We start from the raw sequence: 14,910 nt of genomic DNA on the forward strand, positions 1-14,910 counted from the left end.
GAGGCAAACGAAGATATGAAAAATAATGCTTAAACTGTGAAGCACAAAAGATGTGTATCATTCTTTGTGATACTACGTTCCACTGATGGCCATGAAGAACTTTGTATTACCTTTTCATATAAAATGGGAGTTTATAACTACAGAGTTTCCTTTCAGAGCGCAACTTAACAAGTATACAAGTTTGCTGAAGAGTGTGGCTGATGAGAATATATACAGATTTCTGCTAAATAACCAGCATCAGTGTCTTTGGGTTCGTCAGCTTGCTAACCCGATGTCATCATTTAGCATATTAGGCTACAGCAAATGCATGATAGACAGAATTATTTTGTCCAGCTTTAAATTCATTTTTTCATACTTTCTGTTGAAAGAGTAACTTTTGGAAGTGGGAGATCGAAAAGCCCATGAATCCAAAAGAAAAGAACACTAAGGACTGCCCTCAGAATATAAATAAACTCACCAACAAACCTGACTCTATCCATCCAGACAATATATAACCATCATGACTAAGTATTATATATCTTTTTCAGGTATTGACATCAGTAGGGGAAAAAAACTTTGGGAGCTGTCAGAATGTAACACCTCCAATTATGGATTAATCGCACAAAAAGACCGCTTTTGGCCAGCAGTTAAAAGCTTCTAGCCGGTGAACTACACTGATTCAAGATAGAATAGAGATGTTAAATTCTTAATTCCAACAATGGTAGCAGAGAGGAGCTTGAAGCTAACGACAATGATATTGAGAAGCAAGAGTAACTCCATAGCTAGAAGCTCCAAAGGATGAAGTGATCAACGAAGTGGGAAAAAATGCAACAACTTTCATTGTGGTTAATCAAAGAATAAATTGGGTCATATTGGGAAATCTATCAGATAAGAGAGGCCTTGACATGCAAATATATAACAAAGGACTCTTCAAATATAATTAATCTGTAAATAAAGGCATATGCACAAAAAAAAAAAAAATGAAAAGAAGAAAAGCTTGGAAGTTATTTATCCAATTTATGTAAATGATTGTAAACAAAAAATATTTAACATTGATCGTGTTGGGAAATACCGACCGGTCCCTCTCACGCCGACTCACCATCGGGCCCGTCTAATCGGCACCCGATTCTACCGATCGCACCGACCGACGACTGTCGACGCCGTCCGACCGAATATATGTCGGTCGGACAGACCCTCTCCGTTTCCGACTGACCGAACTGCGGAGCCCGATATTCGACCCCCGCAACGCGCGCGACTGACCGCTGGAGGATCCCTGGGTTTTCACCCAACATTCCACAACCAGACGCCGACGTACAGTCGGTCGGCTCCTCCAAATACCGTACGACTGCTGAAGGCCGTCCGTCCTGACAGAGGCGTGCGGCATAGCCGCCCTGGGACATCGTCCTACCCTAGACGGGGGTCAATCCTAGTGATTTGATAGCCCCATGACGATTTGACAGCTCCACGGCGACTTTGACAGTCTTCGGCGATCTGACAACTCTCCCATTGTCTGCACCATTAATGACGGCACCATGCCGCGCTCTACTATAAAACGGGGAAGGCAACAGTGCTGGAGGAGGTCCCTTCTAAAACCTTGGGCTCGCCCTCTCTCTCTCCCTCTCTTTCTCGCTGAGCTCCTTGATTCTTTTCTACTGTTGCCTAGTCTCTTCTCTGACTTGACCGTCGGAGGGTCCCCGCCGGAGTCACCTCCGGTCAGTGTGGACTTTCCTTGCAGGTGCTCGTTCCCAGCGACCAGGCGATGAGGGGATTGGCCGCAACAGGTTTTGGCGCGCCAGGAAGGGGTGATCGACAGGGATCACGACCCCCACAAAACTCGAAACACCCTTCGAAATGATAAGAACCAGGGCTCAGCGATCGAGGGCCACTGGATCGGTGAGGCACTCTTCCCGTCGGGAAGAGGCCTCTCCTCCACCCTCCACGGCAGAACCTAGCTCTCCGCATCCTGTGGTGACCACGGAGGCACAGATCGCGGCGATCGTGGACAAATGACCGTGCTGACGGACACGGTCAAGAGCCTTCAACAACAACCAACTCGGTTGCCGCACTCGCCGACGGAGCAACCGGCGGCACACCCGATGCCCTCCAGGAGCAGCCACCGACACCCGCGTCGGTCTCCATCCCCTCCTCGGGAGCAGCTGTCACAGCACTCCCACCAAGAGGAGGAGAGGCGGCCACGGCTTGATACCCATCGGTCTCAACGGCCGTCTCCTTCCCAGCTGGGACGAGCAAGGAAGGAGAAGCGGCCGCAAACACCGTCCGCCTCCCTCTCAGATTCGTCGGGAGACTCCACCCCCGGGGTCTCTCAGCACCGACGGGCTGACGACTACGAACGCAGGTTCGAGAAAATCGACCGTCGGCTAGCCCAGCTGCAGGTGGACGAACAGAAGTCCTCGAATGACATCAACTTCCAGACCGTCCAACCTCTCTCCCGACTCATCCTCGATGAGCCGATCCCTAGTCGGTTCAAAATATCCCATGTGGAGCCCTATGACGGCTCCACCGATCCAGTTGACCACCTGGAGAGCTACAAGGCTCTCATGATGATCCAAGGGGCGACCGATGCTCTTCTCTGCATCAGCTTCCCCGCTACACTTCGCAAGGCCGCCAGGGCCTGGTACTCTGACCTCCACTCAGGAAGTATTCACTCCTTTGGATAGCTTGAACACTCTTTCGTGGCCCACTTCAGCACCAGCCAGAAGCCGCCACGAACCTCGGACAGCCTTTTTTCCTCAAACAGGAAGAAAATGAGATGCTCCGACACTTCATGACGCGATTCAATGCAGCCACGCTCGAGGTTCAGGACCTCAACGAAGACATGGCTATCTCAGCCATGAAGAGGGGGCTAAGGGGATCCCAATTTACATACTTCTTGGACAAGACCCTCCCTCGGACATACGTCGAACTGCTGGAGCACACGTACAAATACATGCGCGCGAACGAAGGAGCTTCCAATCGGTGCCTGACTGAGGCCAAGGATCCAAAGGAGAAGCGAAGGAAGGGTCAGGCCCCTGTCGAGCCCAGTAGGCCCCCGACCGACAAACAGGTCTCACCCCCATGATGGAGCCCGAGATCACCTCGATGGTGGAGTTCGAGGCCGACGCGTCCCAGGCCGACTGAAGAAGCAACAAATAACCAGCCCACGACCGGGGTTATCAACATGATCTCCAAACGACTGGGCCCGGGGACGACTGCTGGAGGGGAGCCGACGAAGAAGCTGCGCCAAGATGATGTAATTACTTTTACAGATGAAGATGTTCTGGGTATCCAAACTCCCCATGACGATGCTGTTGTTGTCTCGGTAACAATAGCAAATTATGATGTAAGAAGGATCTTTATTGATAATGGAAGTTCGATGAATATTTTGTTTTACTCGACCTTCTCCCGGATGCGACTGTCGGCTGACGGCTCAAGAGAGTCTCTACACCCCTGGTAGGTTTTGCTAGAGATGCTGTCACGGTGGAAGGGAAAGTTACTTTGCCCGTGACAGCTAGAATCGAACCACGACAAAGCACAGTCCACTTGACCTTTACGGTCGTCCAAGTACCTTCGGCCTACAATGCCATACTTGGAAGGCTCAGACTAAATTCCCTCAGGGCGATAGTCTCGACGTATCATCTGCTGGTTTGGTTCCTGACCAAAAATGGAGTCAGAGAGGTGCGTGGGGATCAACAGCTCACTCGGCGATGCTTCCAGATCTCTGCTCAAAGCAACGGATTGAAGGGGTCCCTGACGGTCGACAAGTTGGACCAATGGGAAGAGGAAGAACGGGGTGAACCGGTCGAACAGCTTGTTCCCATCCCGATAATGGAGAATCCCGGACGAGTGGTCTGGGTCGGGTCTCAACTATCCGACCCCGAGCAACGGCAGCTAGTGGAGTTGCTGAAGGCCAATGCCGACGTATTCGCTTAGTCCGCAGCAGATATGTTTGGCATCCCCCCGGAGACGATGACTCACCGACTCAACATCAACCTAGCAATGAGGCCGGTGAGGCAGAAGAAGCGATCTTTTGCTCCCGAAAGACAGAAGGTCATTGACGAGAAAGTGGACAAGCTACTCGAGGCAGGCTTCATCAGAGAAATTACATACCCCGATTGGCTCACCAATGTGGTCATGGTGAAAAAAGCCAATGGGAGCTGGAGGATTTGCATCGACTATACCGACCTAAACCGTGCCTGCCTGAAGGACAGCTTCCCACTTCCGAAAATCGACCAGCTGGTCGATGCGACGTCCGGCCATCGACTGCTCAGCTTCATGGATGCTTTTGCCGGATACAATCAGATCCGGATGGCGCCCAAAGATGAGGAGCACACAGCCTTCATGACCGCCAAGGGCCTTTACTGCTACAGGATAATGCCCTTCGGATTGAAGAACGCCGGAGCCACTTACCAGTGACTCATCAATAAGGTCTTCAAAGACCAAATCGGGTGCAATATGGAGGTGTATGTGGACGACATGCTGGTAAAGAGCACGCAGACTACAGATCATGTTCGAGATCTTGAAGAAACTTTTCGCACTCTGCGACAACACCAGATGAAGCTGAATCCGAATAAGTGCACCTTCGGGGTGACTTCAGAGAAGTTCCTCGGGTTCCTCATTTCTCAACAAGAAATTGAGGCTAACCCTGAGAAAATAAAGGCAATCATTGACATGCGGCACCCGGACACCAAGAGGGAGGTCCAGCAACTGAACAGAAGAATCATCGCACTCAGCTGATTCATCTCTCGATCGGCTGAAAGATGCCTCTCGTTCTTCAAAACCCTGAGACAGGTGAAGGACTTCTCTTGGTCGGATGAGTGCCGGCGGGCCTTTGAGGACCTGAAAAGGTACCTAGCCTCCCCGCCACTGCTTGTGAAGCCGAAAGTCGGAGAGACACTGTACCTCTATTTGGCCACTTCCCCTGAGGCGGTTAGCTCGATGCTCGTCCGGGAGAACGAGAGCCGAATCCATCAACCCATATACTACACCAGCAAAGTGCTCCATGGTGCTGAAGCTCGGTACTCAAAGATGGAGAAGATGATATTCGCCCTGATCGTGTCGCATAACAACTTCGTCTGTATTTTCAAGCGCACGCCATCGTGGTCATCACCGACTAGCCTTTGAGGGCGATATTGCACTGCCTCGACACATCGGGATGACTGGCGAAATGGACAGTGAGGCTCAGTGAGTTCGACATTCAGTACCGACTGCGACCTGTCTTGAAGGCCCAGGTCCTGGCCGACTTTATTGCGGAGTGCTCGACAATCGACCAAGCATTAGTAGGCGGGAGCCCCAGAGAAGTTGCAACCTTCGAACTTGACCCTGGGTCTACTTGGGTGTTGCACATCAACGGAGCTTCCAATGCTCGAGGGAGTGGGGCCGGGTTCCTGCTCACCAACTCGGAGGGAGTGGTCATCAAGTACGCCCTCTGATTCAACTTTAAAGCCTCCAATAATCAAGCCGAGTACGAGGCGCTCCTCGCTGGCTTGAGGGTAGCGAAGGAGCTTGGGATCGATAGCCTCAGAGTCTTCTCCGACTCCCAGCTGATCGTGGGGCAAGTTAAAGGTGACTTTGAGGCGCGAGACCCGACCATGGCAAAATATCTCCAAAAGGTGAGAGATCTCATGACACACCTCAAGTATTTCGAGATCTCTCACATTCCCAAGATGGAGAATGCTCGGGCCGATGCACTCTCCAAGCTTGCGACATCAGCCTACGACGCCTTGGGTCAGATATTTGTGGAGAGCCTCGAGCGGCCGAGCATTGACAGGGTCGAGGAGGTGCTGCAATTAGCAGCCGAACCAAGCTGGATGGATCCGATCGTCCGATATCTGACCGACGGAATCAGCTCTGAGGACCCCACGAAAGCCAAACAGCTCCGATGGGTGGCCTCCCAATACGTAATAATGGATGACCGACTCTACAAAAGATCGTTCTCTCTCTCCTTGCTCAGATGCTTGGGACCGATCGACGCGGACTACGCGTTCAGAGAAGTACATGAAGGGATCTGCAGAAATCACTTGGAGGGTAAATCCTTGGCCTACAAAGTCCTACGACAGGGTTACTACTGGCCCACTATGAGAAAGGATGCGGCTGAGTTGGTTCGGAGGTGTAAGCCATGCCAGAGATACGCCAACATACAGCACCGACCAGCCAGCCAAATCACTCTTATTGTCGCCCCATGGCCCTTCACCCAGTGGGGGATCGACATACTCGATCCTTTCCCTCTGGCATCTGGCCAAAGGAAGTTCATAGTCATCGCAATCAACTACTTCACTAAGTGGGTGGAAGCCGAACCTCTGGTGCAAATCACCGAGCGAAAGATGGAAGACTTCGTCCAGAAGTCCATCATCTTCAGGTTTGGATTGCCGCACACCATTATCACCGACAATGGACGATAATTCGACAACCAGGACTTCAGAGACTTCTGTGCGAGATTTTATATCGCGCACAGGCTGACCTCAGTCGGACATCTACAGTCCAACGACAAAGTGGAAGTAGCCAACCGAACCATTCTACATGGACTGAAGACCAGACTGAATGAAGCCAGGGGCCTCTGGGTTGAGGAACTGCCCTCTGTCCTATGGGCGTACTGAACGACGCCCCGTGTCCCAACTGGGGAATCTCCCTTCAACTTGGCCTACGGAATGGAAGCAATGATCCCGCTGGAGATCGGGCTACCGTCCACCAGAGTCGAGCAGTATCGCGAGCTGGGCAACTTCGAGTGTCGGAGAGCCAACTTGGACCTCTTGCCCGAACTCCGACGCGAGGCACAGCACCGTATGGCTTCCTACCGACAAAAGGTTGTCCGGTACTACAATGCGAGGGTTAAGCTGAAGCTTTTCTGACCTGGAGACCTGGTCTTAAGGAAGGCGGAAGTCTCAAAGCCCCTAGACCGGGGGAAGTTATCCCCGAACTGGGAAGGACCCTACAAGATAGCGGACACCTACGGGCCGAAAGCTTACCGACTCGAGACCCTGGAAGGAACGGCCATCCCCCGAACTTGGAATGCCGACAATCTGAGATTGTACTACCAGTGAACTTTGTATCCCCTCATTCGGAATACAAATTTAGTTCCAAAACTTCGGAGTCCAAAATCTCGACTCTTCGACTGTGGGTCGGCGCTCGCCAGAAGTACAAGCCCCGACGCCCTGACTTGGGCCCAATGTTCCGTTGGAAAATCAACGGACCGATCGCCAATGACACATCAGACACTTATGAGGACCGATATATCCACAATGATGGGAGTCACACTCCTTCTACAGTCAAACTCTCAAGCAAAATGATCGGCTAACTTGCCGACTTGGCCCCGACCGAGAAAGGCAAAGTGCCTACACGACCAATGTCGCGTTCGCAACTTACCAACCAGGTCATGATCGATTGAAGGATATTCGGCTTACCACCGTTTATCACACACTGCGATGCATGTACCCGACCAAGGTCTGAGTAACGAAAACTCAACTTGTCATCATTTTTCTGACTGAACGTGTCGAACGCCATCCGACTGAACGCGTCGAATGCCATCTGGTTGAACACATCGGGCGACATTCGGCTATCGGATCCTACAGAATGGTTGGGTCGCCAAGCTATGCCCGGAGGTCGGTCGACCTTCGACTCGACGAACATGTCTGGGCGACGAGCGTTTGACTTAAGCTCTCGACTGTCGGGTCATACGACAGTCAGGAGGCTGATCTAAAGTCGGAGTTCGCTCAGCCTTGGCCATGGTGCGCGCTACCAACTATTCCGGATTGTTACCTGGGATCCTACCTGTTGATGCAAAAATCCATCGGTGTCGGAGAAGCTGGAGTCGAGGGAGTCACGGTCGCCGTCGGGACCTGCAAAGGAAGTCTAAATCGGAGTTGGGGGTGCTCCGGCAAGATCCTCCGACGCTCAAGTCAGTTCTCTGCCTCAACAAGAATGGAATGCTCGAACAAAAATTTTAGCAGAGTTTTTTGATAAAGATTAGAGCTTAGAGAATAACATATCTGGGGGTCCCCTCTTTGTAGGCGGAGGGCGTAACAGATTGACAGCGACGTCTGTAACCGCCCGATAGTGAGCCATTCGGGGCCATGAAGAGTTTGTTACGGAGAGTAGTGGAGTGGAGTCGTGGCCATCGCCGTGGCCTGCCACGTGGAGCCTGTTGTGGAGAGTGGAGTGATGTCCATTGTCGTGACTTGCCAGAGCATGATGGAGCCGCGTGGGATCCGTTATAGGAAGTGGAGCAGAGTCGCGGCCATTACTGTAGCCTGCCAGGAAGTCCAAGTCTGTCGGTCGAAGCTCGATTGGGGTGTCTGGTGGGGAGGGGTAGCTCTCCGTCTGAGAGGAGCTCGAATATTGCTGGTGAGCTTTCTATCGTTGGATGCCTTGGGTGCTAGTACTGCAGACGAAGGTCATCTGCTGTAGAAGCTCGGTCAGGGGCTTTTTGCGGACGAAGTTCAGTTTCATGCAGAATCCGACAGAAGGTCGACCGGCAGTGGATGTCAGATGGCACTAGAGAGGTTCACCCGCTGGAGGGGTTCGGCTGCTGGAGCTCGCGCGTCGTAGGAGTTCGTCCGAAATCTGTCCGCTATAGAAGTTCGATCGGAATCTGATTTTTATAGAAGTCCGGATGGGGATCATTTGTTGAGGAAGCTCGACTGAAGCCTGCCTGCAATAGAAGTCCGAAAGGAATTCGTTCACAAGGGAAGCTCGGGTGGAGGCTTACAGTAGAAATCCGATGCGGACCGCTCGTAGTAGAAATTTGAAGTAGACCGCTTGTAGTAAAAGCTCGGTGTAGATCGCTGGTGGTGGGAGCTAGGAGTCCGGCCCTTGTAAGAATTCGAACGAGGTCTACTTGCAATGGGAGCTCAGGGCTGAAGTCCGGCTCTCGTAGGAGCTCGGACGAAGTCTACCTGCAGTAGGAGTTTGAGGAAGAAGTCCGACTCCCGTAGGAGCCCGGATGAAACCCAGAAGGCGGTCGACCGTCATAGAAACTTGGATGGAGCCCATCTGTCATGGAGATCTGCTGTTGGAAAAGTTCAGCCACTGACGAACTGACGTAGTTTTGAAAGAAATTTGGATTGGAGTCGATCGAATCATGTCGGAAAAGATCTAAAAGGGGTCCAGAGAGCGATTGACCCTTGTAGGAGATCGATCGATGGTAGAATCCAAAGAGCGCCTGGAGCAGCCTGATGGACAACCGAAGAAGCTTATCGCCGGAGAAGCCTGGGAGATGTGGCAGGAGTTCGTCCGTCGGAGGAACTCGGTCGACACTTGTGGAAGAAGCCGTAGGAGTTTATCCGTCGGCAAAACTTAAGAATATTGCGGAAGCTCGACCACCGAAAAGGTTCGAAAATATGTCGCCTAAGGTCGGACGTCGGCAGAGTCCCGGGAGGGTCACTCCTGATACGAACTTCGGCTGGGGGGTATTTTATACCCAACACCAGTCCCCCTACTTTCGAGTTCGATTTTCGAATGAAGAAAGTATAGAGAAATTTTTACAATCGAAGTTGCCCCCTTGAATTCTGTGCACGACCGCCCTTAGATATCCTGGCATTTAATGCGTGCATGCCAGAGTCTTTTCAAATTGGAACGATCCGAAGAGACTTTTTAGAATTTCCACTGGAGCGTTGCTCTAGGTACGATGCAATAATGGCCTTGCCAGCTGTCAGCCACTTTTAGCCGTCTGCTGTGGTGAGTGGGACACGTGGTGAACATTGGTCGGCCTGGGGAGATCAGCGATCATTATAGTGCTGGATCTCAGGGTCTATTTAAACCCATCCTTCTTCGTCCGGGAGTTTCATTCTGCCTGAAGGTCCTGTTGGTGCCCGCCTTCTTTTTGAAAGCTCTGACCTTCCTCGATGTCCATTTTGGTCCTAGGTGTTCTTCGAGTCATCCCTGTCCCTGCATCTCTGCATCCTTCGGAGCAGCTTAGGTTAGTTCCAGAACTTTCGTTCCTTCTCTCATCATTTAGGTGTTCCTTCTTCTTCATTTTTCTTCTGCCGCATTCCATCTATTTGGTTCCCCACAGACCTTTTGTCTCTTATTTCTCCCGATTTTTCTAAGATTTTTAGGGTTTTTGCTTGAAATATCTTCTGGCACCTCCGCCTCTAGCGGTTCTGGAAGTTCGTCTACCTCAGTCCCTCAGAACCCTCATACTGTAGATGAACCCATATCTACGGCTGGGTCTCGTTCGATTTTTGCATCGGACGCCATTCTCTGTTCTCTGACTCCGGACGAACTTCTACTGATAAGGGTTCAATATGAAGTTCCTTCGAAGTACGATCTGGAGCTTCCTGATCCTGCCGACCGGGCTAGCACCCCCCCACCTGGCCATTTCTGCTTGTACCAGGAGGCTTTCCGTGCTGGGCTCCAGCTCCCGCTTCCGTCCTTCGTCGTCATTCTTTTTCATTTTCTAGACATTTCTTTAGCTTCAGTCGCACCGAACTCCTTTAGGTTTTTGATAGGGTTCCTCTCCCTTTGCCACATAATCGAAGTTCAGCCATCTCTTCCTTTATTTAGGTATTTTTACACCTTCAAGTGCCACCCCTTGGCAAAGGACTGGTGGTACTTCTCCCCCCAGTTCGGCAAGAAGGGGTTGCTGAAAGGTGCTCCCTCTTCTATCCATAACTGGAAGGAGAAGTACCTCTACATCCAATGTCCGACCTTAAAGTTGGGATTGCCCCCTTGGGGCTCCCTGAGGGACTCCGTCCGTCGGGCTCCCAGCCTGGGGGAGGACAACCTTCGAGCTGCTTGAAAACTTCTTAGTTATCCAACTCCTTCCCTTCCCAACCTTCTGAAGGAGCAATTTCTGTTCAACATCGGCTTGAGTCCCCTGAATCCTGCGAGTATTCCATCTTTCCTTTTCTTCTTCTTTCTTCTTCTCTCTCCTTTTTTTTTTTTTTAACCATGCGTCACCTCTTCCTCTTTTTTTTTTTTACTCTGTTGTTGATCTCTTTTTCTCTCTCTATTTTTTTTTTTTTTAGGAATGGACGCTAAAGCAGCACGGATGCTTGCCAGGGGCCTCAAGGTTCACAAAAGAAAAGGCACTGCGGCCTTCGGGTCGGCAAAGAAGGCCAGAATGGAGGAGACAAGCTCGGCCACGCCTGCCCAGGTGACCCTCACTGTCGATGTTTCTTCAGACATCGAGCCCCCAGTTCCCCGAGCCTCTTCGAGGAGTTCTCCCATCGAGGTTCGCGCTTCGGGGGCCCGCTCCGAGGAGGTGCCAGGGGTTGAGAGGGGGAGGAGAAAGAAGATGGTGGCCCACAGGGTCAGCGGCCACCGAGCTGCCATCGAAGAATCCCACGGCTCCGAGGAAGAGTCGATGGAGAATCCCTTTAATGACAGGGACCTGATAAAGCGACTAGTTGATGGGTGCGTCCTGCCCGAAGTCGGTCAGAGGATCGTTCGCGCCGATCTCGAACAGCGAGTTTGGGACTCTCTGGGATCTTTTCTCGAGGTAAGCAGATTCACTTTCTTCCTTCCACTCGCTCCTTCATTCAATTAACTTCTCAGCTTTCATTCTGACTTTCTGGCCGCCCTTACAGATCGGACACCAGCTCCTCGCCAACATCGAGGTGATGAACAAGGCGAGGAGGGACGCTATCCAGGTGGAGGAAGGTCGTCGGACCGAGGCTACCCGCCTCAAGGAAAAGACTGCCGAGGTAGCCAACCTCCAAGAGGTGCTTGAGAAAAAAAAGCAGGCCTCGGAGGAGATGGTGAGGAAGGCGGAGGCCGAGGTCACAAATTTGATGGAGCAGATTTCAGTTCTGATCTCGGAGGCCTGGGGCCAAGCGGTGGAGGAGTTCAAGGCCTCCGCTGAAATGAGGGACCTGAACGTCAAGTTCGGTCAAGATGCATTCATCAAAAGATTCAAGCTCTGCCAAGAGAAGGTGGTCAAGAAATTTTTCAAGCTCAACTTCAGCTTCTTGGATGAGGCATCTGAAGATGAAGCCGGGCCCTCTCCTACTGCCGCTGCCACCGCAGCCCCCCTTCCAAGAACACTGGGCTCCCCAACTCCTGCTTCGGAGGTCTGAGACCTCTGACTTTATATTTTTCTTTCATTGTGATTTTTCTTTTTTCTTTTGTCTTTAAGAGACATTCAATCAATAAAATTGGGCTCCTCCTTATGGGAAACTTCTCTTCTCTTTTCTTTTTTCTTTCTGCAATGAGCCACGCCTTGACGCTTTTGTCTCCCGATAGTAGTGCCCTGTCGAAGCACTTTTCTTGCCACAGGGAGTTCCACTGAGGTCCACGATCTGACATCTAAGGAAGAAAGTCCGTCATCTAACAGAAAAATCGAGGGAGATGGAGAACGAGCTTCGCAGGCTGAGGGAGGCCACCTACTTTCGAAACCTCCACGTGAAAGGGATAATGGATTATAGCCGGAGGAAGGCTATTGCTCCTAGATTGATTTTGATGATTACAAAGCAGATTGAAGGGATACAAACAATTGAAAAAGTCCTTATGCTCTTCAAGGGCAAAATCGTAATTTCACTAAAATCCTGATTTGATAGTACCATTTGGTAGAACAAATGATTTAAAATCTATTGGTGAAAATTTTATTGTGTTTGGACTTATATTTTTGAAGTTATGAAGGTTTGAAGTGCATGAGTCGACTCATGAGTCAACTCATGGCACTATGAGCTGAATGGCACGCAAAAAATTCCCATGGCACACTGGATTTTTGGCTTGGCATGACCTGTGAGTCGACTCATGAGTCGACCCACAAGGCATGAGTCGACTCATGAGTCGACCTCTGCTGATTTGGGCCAAAAAAATCCAGAAATCCAAGTTTCTGGTCTTTGCAACAGAAGTCGACTCATGAGTCGACTCCTGATGCATGAGTCGACTCATGAGTCGACCCCTGCGACGGGAAATGTCAGCAACGGCTATTTTTTTGCCCGTTTTAATTGCCATTTATGCTTCCTAAAAATTCTCTAACGGCTCTTTATCTGCCTAAATTGTTTTCTCTTGCTACTAATGCCATAAAATGCTTAAAATGGTGAAAGAAAATTGCAGATTAAATAGCAGATCAAATTGCAAAGAAAAAGTGTGGAAATCGGGAGATCAAATGTGAGATCAAAAGAGAAGAGAGGATCCTAAATCTGAGATCAACGAAATATTCAATAAGAAGAGAGAGGATCCACAATATTCAAGAGAGTTTGTGAAAAAGAAAAGCAAGAGCATTCAAAGAGAGAATCTTTCAAGTCGATTGTTTTCAACCTTGATCTAGAGATCGTTCAAAGCTTTCAAGAGATCTTCAATCAACAATCAACTTCTTCTCAAGCGTTCAACCGTTCATTCATCTTGAGAAAATCTGAAAAAGGGGTTCTTCATTTGAGTAAAGCTTTTATTGTTATATTTGCTCATTTAAGGAGCTGTTATTGTATTCATCTGTGCTCTAAATATTCTTACTCTTTGTGAGTTTTTGCTCTTATTTTTGGAGGATTTCCAAAACAAGGAAAGGTTGATCCGAACCTGAAATCGGAGTGTTTTGGGTTTGCTTGTACCCGGGAAACAAGTGTTCTAGCTTGGGATAGCTAGGGTCGGAGTTTCCGACGTCTTGTATTCTAGCTTGGGATAGCTAGTGTCAGAGTTTCCGATGTTTTGTATTCGGGTTGAATACAAAGGATAGTGGATTAAAATTTCCAAGTGGGATCTTGGGGAGTGGACGTAGGTGCAAGGTTAGCACCGAACCACTATAAATCCTTGTGTTTGTGGTGTACTTTATCGCTTTATCTTATTTCTTTATTATATCCTTGCAATACTGCTTTAGTTAATTAATATTGATTTAAAGCCATTGTTTTGTTCTTCATAAGTTATCTGTTGGGCTTAAAATTTTTAGAAACCCAATTCACCCCCCCTCTTGGGTTGCATAGCTGGGCAACAAGTGGTATCAGAGCCAGTGCTCTAGCCCTTCTTTGATCTAACAATCAAAGAGCCAAAGATCTATGGCAACCCATGTTGGAACTTCTCTAGCTGAGGGGCAATCAACAAACCGACCTCCACTTTTCAATGGGTCTAATTACACCTATTGGAAAGCTCGGATGAAGATTTTCATACAAGCACTCGACTATGATATGTGGAGTATCATAGTGAATGGTCCTCACACACCCACCAAGATTATAGATGGTGAGGAGTCAACCAAACCCGAGAAAGAATGGGATGAGGTTGACAAGAAATTGGCACAATTAAATGCCAAAGCTATGAATGTTCTTTATTGTGCACTAGATGCTAGTGAATTTAATCGCATTTCTACTTGTGCATCTGCTAAAGAAATATGGAATAGGTTAGAAGTCACCCATGAGGGAACAAATCAAGTAAAAGAGTCTAAAATAAACATGCTTGTACATAAATATGAATTGTTCAAAATAGAGCATGATGAGTCCATAACTGCTATGTTTACTCGTTTTACTGATATAATCAATGGTTTAAAGAGTCTTGGCAAATCTTATACTAACAGTGAACTTGTAAGGAAGATTCTCAGGTCACTGCCAAGAACTTGGGAAGCCAAGGTGACTGCCATCCAAGAAGCAAAGGACTTGAACACTCTACCTCTAGAAGAGCTTCTTGGATCCTTGATGACTCATGAACTTAGCATGATGCAACATCAAGAGGATGAAATCAAAAAGAAAAGAACCATTGCCCTCAAATCCACAACTTCACCTGATTATGAAACAGATGACTCTGAAGATGAAGATCAGGATGAGGAGATGGCTCTCATCACCCGGAAATTCAAGAAGTTTCTAAGAAAAAGGAAACAGGGGATAAGAAAGAAATTTACAAAAGGGGATCAAAGCATAGAAAAGGAGAAAGATCAAACCCCTATATGCTACGAGTGCAAGAAGCCAGGACATTTCAGATCCGAATGTCCTCAATTGAAGAAAGGTCCAAAGAAATTCAAAAAGAAGGCAATGATGGCGACCTGGAGTGCGAGTGATGACTCAAGCTCCG

General features: G+C 49.3%; 1 pseudogene; it reads right to left on the reverse strand.

The window, feature by feature from the left end:
* The window catches only part of LOC105036700 (structural maintenance of chromosomes protein 2-1-like), a 129,716-nt pseudogene that overhangs the window by 2,691 nt on the left and 112,115 nt on the right, over positions 1-14,910 (reverse strand).

The sequence above is a fragment of the Elaeis guineensis genome, chromosome 8, assembly GCF_000442705.2.
Source record: "Elaeis guineensis isolate ETL-2024a chromosome 8, EG11, whole genome shotgun sequence".
NCBI classification, from domain to species: domain Eukaryota; kingdom Viridiplantae; phylum Streptophyta; class Magnoliopsida; order Arecales; family Arecaceae; genus Elaeis; species Elaeis guineensis.